Genomic DNA, 7,294 nt, shown 5'->3' with positions numbered 1-7,294 from the left:
ATACAAGATAGGATTGCCGTCAGCAACCAAGAAAAGAGGGATCTCTTAAAAATAGTAAGGGACCATAAGAAATTCATCCAATAGCTCCTAGATGATGCAAAGAAGAATAATATAAGACTGATATGAATACATGAAAAAGCAGGAGAAAGTACAAATGACATAAAAAACTGTTCACAGAATTAATGACAGAAAACTTCCCAGAGGGAAAGAATTTGACATACAGATAAGTGAGGCATGTAGGACTCCAACTAACAGTGATAAAAAAATCTAAACCTAGACATATAATAATCAAGATCCCAGTAACCCAACAGAAGAACAAAATACTACAGGCAGGTAGAGGGGGGAAAAAGACATCAGAATCAGAAAACTTTTCAAGACAAACCCTCAAGTCAAAGCAAAGCCTGGAGTGAGGTATTTCAAGTCCTAAAAGAAAACAGCCTCCAACCTAGACTGATGTATTCTGTAAAACTATCTTTCTAAATTGATGGAAAAATAAAATATTTCTACAACAAAGAACACCTGAGAAATAACATGAATACCAAACCAGCACTCCAAATGCTTCTAAAAGTATCCTGGAACAACAAAATGAAGGTCACAACTCCATGAGGCCCAACAGAGCAAATCCATTAGGCAAGGCAAGAAATTAAAGGGAGAGTGGGGGAAAAATAAAAAATAAGTCAATAACATAACAATGATAAATCAATATCAGTTATAACCATCAATGTTAATGGCCTCAATTCACCAATCAAAAGAAATAGACTGGCAAAATGGATTAAGAAGCAAAGTCCAACAATATACTGTATACAAGAAACTCACTTAATTCACAAAGAAATTCATAGATTGAAAGTAAAAGGATGGTAAACACTTCTCCATGGTTGACTTGCTTTCAGAGGACTGCAGGATATTATGATTTGTGTGTACTCTGCTATGTATTTTTACAGCAGATCATCTTTGGTTTAACCTAGATTAATCTCACAAAATGGACAAATGATATCCAAAAGATTTCTACCAAAAACCAAATCCCTACATCTAAATACTAATAATGCAAACAGAAGGAAACAATGAAATAGATAAAAACTGTCATATTTCTCATTTTTGTGCAGGATCTTTTTCAGCCACAAGATAAAATGTTGAATTAAACAGATCTGATGGTATGTTATTTTGTAAATATTTTAAAAACTAAATTCCATATTTCAAGGTAAAGGAAGTATTTCAACACTGAGTAAAAAGATAATTTTCAAAAGAAATCTGTACTCTGAGAAATGATGAAAATGATACTTCCATTACCAAGTGTTTCTATCCTCTTTCTTTCTTTATTACTATTTTTTTTTTTAGTGGTATAGATGGTTGAACCAAGGGAACACTGAGTTACATCCCTAGCTCTTTTTTTTATTTTGATACAATATCTAATTAAGTTGACCAGACTGGCAATGAACTTGTGATCCTCTTGCTTCAACTTCTTGAGTAGCTGGTATTACAGATGTGCCCCACTACTCCTAGCTAACAAGTGATTTTGTGGCTATAAAGGACATATTATCATACACTGTTTTTTCTCTTATAAATTTAAGGATAGAATTTTACTAATTATATGTAAAATCTTCCAAAAATATTCAGTATGCTTTTACTTAAAATACGTAAATGTTCATCAAACTGCAACTCACAAAGAATACTAACACAGGTATTAGTTTGTTCATTAACTTCATCAAATCCTTTGAATAATTGTGATGATTTATTTCCTTAAATTATGAGAACAAAGAAGAGTAAAAAGAGTCCTTTTAACTCTTCTGTCCTTTCATTACCTTTCAAGAAGGCAAATGAATCATCCATTTCTCAGCTGGATGACAGTTTTACTCTATATCTATACTTTTCTCCAAACCATGTATTCTTCTTTTATTAGATAAATAAAAGCCACACGAAGTGAGTACTATATTATTATTACAATTATGTTAATACTTTTCTTTCTGGTACTCCCTGTTGTCAGGAAATTTGGCTTCAGAAATAAAGAACTGGCCGGCATTGAGCTCAAACTGAACAGACCCAGTCATGCTGCTTTTAAGTTCACCTGTGAGTTAATCACTTAAAAATATTAAGAACCAAAATTGAGCTGGGGATGTAGCTCAGTGGCACTGCACCTGTTCACAAGTGCAAAGTCCTGAGTTCAATCCCCAGTACCAGCCAAACAAACATACTAAAATTGCATTCATTCTTCATAAGGAAATCAGAAAGAATAAATTATACCCATATATTTTACTATGCTTTTAAAAAAGGATTACTAGGAGCCAACCCATAAAGTAACCTAAAAGCTGCTATCACTTCTAGATAAAAATGCCCTTTGTCCTTTTTTCCCCTGGAGAATCATGGCCACAAGTTATAGCTCTAATGGATGTTAAAGCTTTCAGCTTATGGCTTGTCCTTATGAAAGTACCTCAGAAAAGAGAGAAATACTATTCTTTCTCACATAAAATGACCTCAGAGATATTAAATCCAGAAATGATGGCAATCCCACACTCATTAGAGAAATAGGTTTCTTTGTAGTTTTACTCCATAATGGTTAAGGTGGTTCTTGATTTTATGGTTCAAAATGGCTGCAGGAACCCAAATCACCAATTAGCAGAATGAAGCTAGCTAAGAAGGGTTTTTTCAAACTTTAAGGGAAACTCCTGTAATGTCATATAATACTTATACTTACACTCTACATTTATAGGCCAAAATTAATCACAGTTACCACCAGCTAAAAGGGAGACTGGGGATATATTTGCTATCTCTCAAAATAAAAGATGAGACTCATTACTAAAAAAGAAAGGGAAATTGAATATGGAGAACAACTAGTTGGTCTCAGTTATAACTCTCATTCATTCCTTTCATATTTTATAAAAAGGGAAAATAAATATCAAATATGGAAGGGAAAACCTTGTGTACCAGGGAATGCAATTCTCATTTTGTTTCCCAAATAACTTTGGGTTATTGGACCCAAAACAACCATTACAGTGGCTTCTCAATGCAACCTCAATCCAAAGGTCAATGATTCCTCCAGCCACGTTGTTTTTAAATAATTCCATTCTCTCACTTTATTAATACCCATAAAAATGAGATAATCTCAAATATATTCAGGTTCAGAACTTGTATAAAGAAGGTTGGAATTTTAAGCACGTTATTCAAAGTGTGACTCAGGAACTAGCACTAGTTGCCAGGTTGTGATTAGATAAGGACAGATATTGTGAGTATTCAAAAACTTTTGTAGAACTTAAGGTTTCAGTGACATCCAGGCATGTGCTTGCTTTCCTGGCCACTTATTTTTATTTTGTTGTATAAAATTATTAGTCTACATACTAATGTACATAAAAGAAAACCAAAGCTTGATATACAATTTGAGAAGTACTGACTAAAAGTACTTAAGATCATCTAGCTCAGCCCTTTTCATTTTGAACTTGAAAACAGTAAAACACAGAAATATGAAGTTAGAAAATATGAAACTAGATCTTTAATCCAGATGTCTCAGTTTCTGTTCCAGTGTACTTTCTTAATCTTAAAACCAAAGTTGTAATTTGTGATCTGGTTTAGACTATCCAGATCCAATAATTTTTTTCCTTCCTTTTGAAACTTGTGCTAGGAAGTCAATTTCATGCTCAGGAAGAACTCCAGCAGTGGGAGATTTCAAAGTATCTTGAAAAGAAGGTAGAGAGTATATGTCTCATTAGTCTTTGGCTAGGAACCCCAAGTTCCCATTACTATAGTGTTGGAAAGCATCCTCTTACCATCATGTAGAATACAGTTTGATAAATGTATCTCTTTCCTTGAAAATTTGAGATCTTTCTCTATCCAAGGTTCATTGTTTACTGAGTGTTCATTTCCCACCTGGAAAACAACAACAACAACAACAAAAAAAGTCCTACTCCTGAAAAGGTAATAGAGATGGAAAAGGGCAGAATGGCATCAGAGAGCTGGAAAAAGTTTGAGGACACTCAGAAATAGTTACATGGAAAAAGAGTGTAAGCCTATCCAGCCTAAATTACTTACATTCAGATCTGAGTCTCCTTGAAGGTGAATATGCTTACTTTTTTAGCCTGCCTCTTTCTTTACCATTTCTCTGAGAATTTCCAATAAGAACTCTATTTCAAAATCCCAACTTCTGTCAATTTATCAAAAGGAGAGCTCAAAATCTTCAAAATACAACATATGTAGGAGCTGAATATTGTGGGTAGAAGCCACATGCATCTGAGAAGACAGGAGAGAAGAGGGAACCAATGGGATGAATCTGATTGTAGATCCCATTCCCTTTCAGCTTGATATTTCTTTACACAAGACCTTCTTTTCTGGTTACGTTGTCCCTTCTTTTCATTAAATAACCAAAGCCAGAGGCATTCCTTCCTGCAGTCTTCATCACCTGGGGCATGGTAAGAAGAGGTCCATGAAGGTAGGTGCCTTCCTGATCACCATCACAAAGGCAGAGGAATCTTATTGGCTGAGTTTTTCCTGGAGGAAACAGGGATAGATATTTTGAAGGCAGAATAGAGCACCACAGTAGATGTTGGGATTGAATCCAGCAACTACTAAATTATGCAAAACACAATAATTTAAGATTGATTGGAGTCAACAAAGGAGCAGGAGATAGCACAAAACATGTAAATAAATTTCTCACAGGGCCAATTGTAGAAAACTTTCCAAACAGGGAAAAAGAATTTGACATAAAGATAAGTGAGGCATATAGAACTCCAGCTAGGCATGATTTAAAAAAAAAAAACCCTACACCTAGGCATATAATAGTCAAGATTCCAGAAATTCAACACAAGAACAAAATACTAAAAGCAGCACGCCTGCACCCGACACAGCAGCCATCGCTCAAGCACCGGGAAGGTAGGCCGGCCCCAATCCACCACAGGAAGGAGAACCACGCCTGCGCCCAACCGAGCCGCCATCGCTCAAGCGCCGGGAAAGTAGGCCGGCCCGATCCACCATGGGAAGGAGAACCACGCCTGCTCCCGACCCAGCAGCCATCGCTCAAGCGCCGGGAAGGTAGCCGTGCGGGTGCCCCTGAACTCCCATAAGCTGCCCCCCCCGCACTCTCAGACCTCCTGACTGTGCAAGTCTTTGGACCCACTCTGCAAAGACAGAGATGGTCATCAAGGGTATTTTTCTGAGTTCCCAACTTTGAACATCTTTAAAGAAAGGGGGTGGGAAACCTGTAATAGAACATTGCGGAGTTCAACCATTCAGAAGGATGGGGAACTCAATCTGGGCCTTGCAGCCTGAGGTCAGTCAGCGTCATGGGGTTCAGCAATCAGCTACCTGAGATCAGGGGTCTTGCATCGTCACTCTGTCTGAGCCATTAAATGGTAAATATACTATATTGAAAAGTTTGTTCACTGCAGACATGTTCTGGACTGCTTCTTGATTTCAATTTAATTCAAATGATTTAAGGGGGATAGACTAGTGACTACCACAGGTGGTCAGTGTCCAAGTTGTGCTTGATCTTAATGTGTTGCTGATTGTATCAGTTGGGGTAAAGCATTGCCATTGATTTGATGAGCTGTTTTCTCTGATGTTATGAAGATGAGAATGTCTGTGGGTCGTTAGAGACACAGAAGCTAGGGTGCAACTATATCAGGAAGATTTGGGTGATAATCCAGAGATTAAACCAAGGACAGTCCGACAACAAAAATTAAAATGAGAAAGCACTTAAGCAAGACACAAGGACAGACTTCCAGTTCACCAATGGCAAACAGTAGGGCAAATGAGGATGAAAAGGCCAATAGTGAACCACCAGGACACCCTGAACTCAAAGCACAGGAAGTAACAAAACAGATCAATCAGTCTGTAGAAAGATTCAAAACAGAAATAATTTCCCAGATAACCATAGAGATAGTGAGCAAAATGGAAGTCGTGATTCGAGACTCGAGAGCAGAAACTGACAAAAGAATAGATGAGCTCAGGACCATGATAGAAGCCATGAAGGCCCAGCATGAGAAAGAAATGGAAAAAATAAACGCCCAACATAGGAAGGAAATGGAATCCATAAAACAGATTCAAACAGATATCCAGGAGATTAAACACTCTATTGAAAGTGTACAAAACAGAATAAAAGAATGCGAAGATAGGCTCTCAGATATAGAAGATAAGATTGCAGTCAATGACCATGAAAAGAGAGGTCTCTTAAAAACAGTAAGAGATCATGAGAAATCAATCCAACAACTCCTAGATGATGCAAAGAAGAAGAACATAAGACTGATAGGAATACATGAAGTAGCAGGAGAAAATACAAATGACTTAAAAAAGCTGTTTTCAGAATTAATGACAGAAAACTTCCCAAACAGCGGGGAAGAATTTGACATTCAGATAACTGAGGCATATAGGACCCCAACTAGCTACAATAAAAAAAAATCTACACCTAGACATATAATAATCAAGATTCCAGAAACCCAACAGAAGAACAAAATACTACAAGCAGTAAGACAAAAGAAACAAATCACATACAAAGGAAAGCCCATCAGAATCACAGCAGATTTTTCAACACAAACCCTTGGGGCAAGGAGAGCCTGGAATGAGATATTTCAAATACTAAAAGAGAACAACCTCCAACCTAGACTGATGTATCCAGCAAAACTCTCTTTCAAAATGGAGGGGGAAATAAGACACTTCCACAACAAAGAACATCTGAGAAACTACATGAATACCAAACCAGCACTACAAGCAATTCTAAACAAGATCCTAGAAAAAGACAGTGAAGGCAACAACACCATGAGGCCCAACAGAGCAAATCAAATAGCCAAGGCAAGGCATTAAAAGGAGAAGGTGAAAAAGTAAAAATAGTCAACAAAAGGCCAATGACATGTCAATAATTAGTCAGTACATATCAGTTATAACCAGCAATGTCAATGGCCTCAACTCACCAATCAAGAGAAATAGACTGGCAAAATGGAATAAGAAGCAAAATCCAATAATATGTTGTATACAAGAAACACACCTAGTGCAAAAAGAAGCCCATAGACTGAAAGTGAAAAGATAGAAAACAATTCTCCATGTGACAGGAGCCCAGAAAAAAACAGGGGTAGCAATCTTATTTGCAGACAAAGTAAATTTCAAACCAAAACTCAATCCAGTATTATTGATGTAGGACAGTACTGTATCCTACCTCTATGAATTAAAATATCTAGTAAATGTTTTATGATACATAGTAGGGACTGTGCTTTATCAGAGCTACATTTAATGATATTACTCTAGAATGTTCTCTATCCAGATGATGATTAAGAGGCTAATAGAAAAAATGGTGCCAGGTACCACAGCAGCAACAGAACTT

At 36.8% G+C, this 7,294-nt stretch overlaps 1 long non-coding RNA gene across 2 annotated transcripts in view; it reads right to left on the bottom strand.

The window, feature by feature from the left end:
- Window positions 1–4,037: 4,037 nt before the first annotated feature.
- LOC117287493 overlaps window positions 4,038–7,294 on the bottom strand; it is a 32,208-nt gene continuing 28,951 nt past the window's right edge. For both annotated transcript variants that reach the window (XR_004518786.1, XR_004518787.1), the window contains exon 4: window positions 4,038–4,473. This is a non-coding gene — a long non-coding RNA (uncharacterized LOC117287493). The remainder of the gene's footprint in view (window positions 4,474–7,294) is intronic.

This window comes from Fukomys damarensis, unplaced genomic scaffold (genome assembly GCF_012274545.1).
Source record: "Fukomys damarensis isolate Sample0158 unplaced genomic scaffold, DMR_v1.0_HiC HiC_scaffold_24, whole genome shotgun sequence".
NCBI lineage: Eukaryota > Metazoa > Chordata > Mammalia > Rodentia > Bathyergidae > Fukomys > Fukomys damarensis.
Note: the sequence above shows the minus strand (reverse complement) of the source record. Positions and strands in the feature narration are given on the sequence as shown.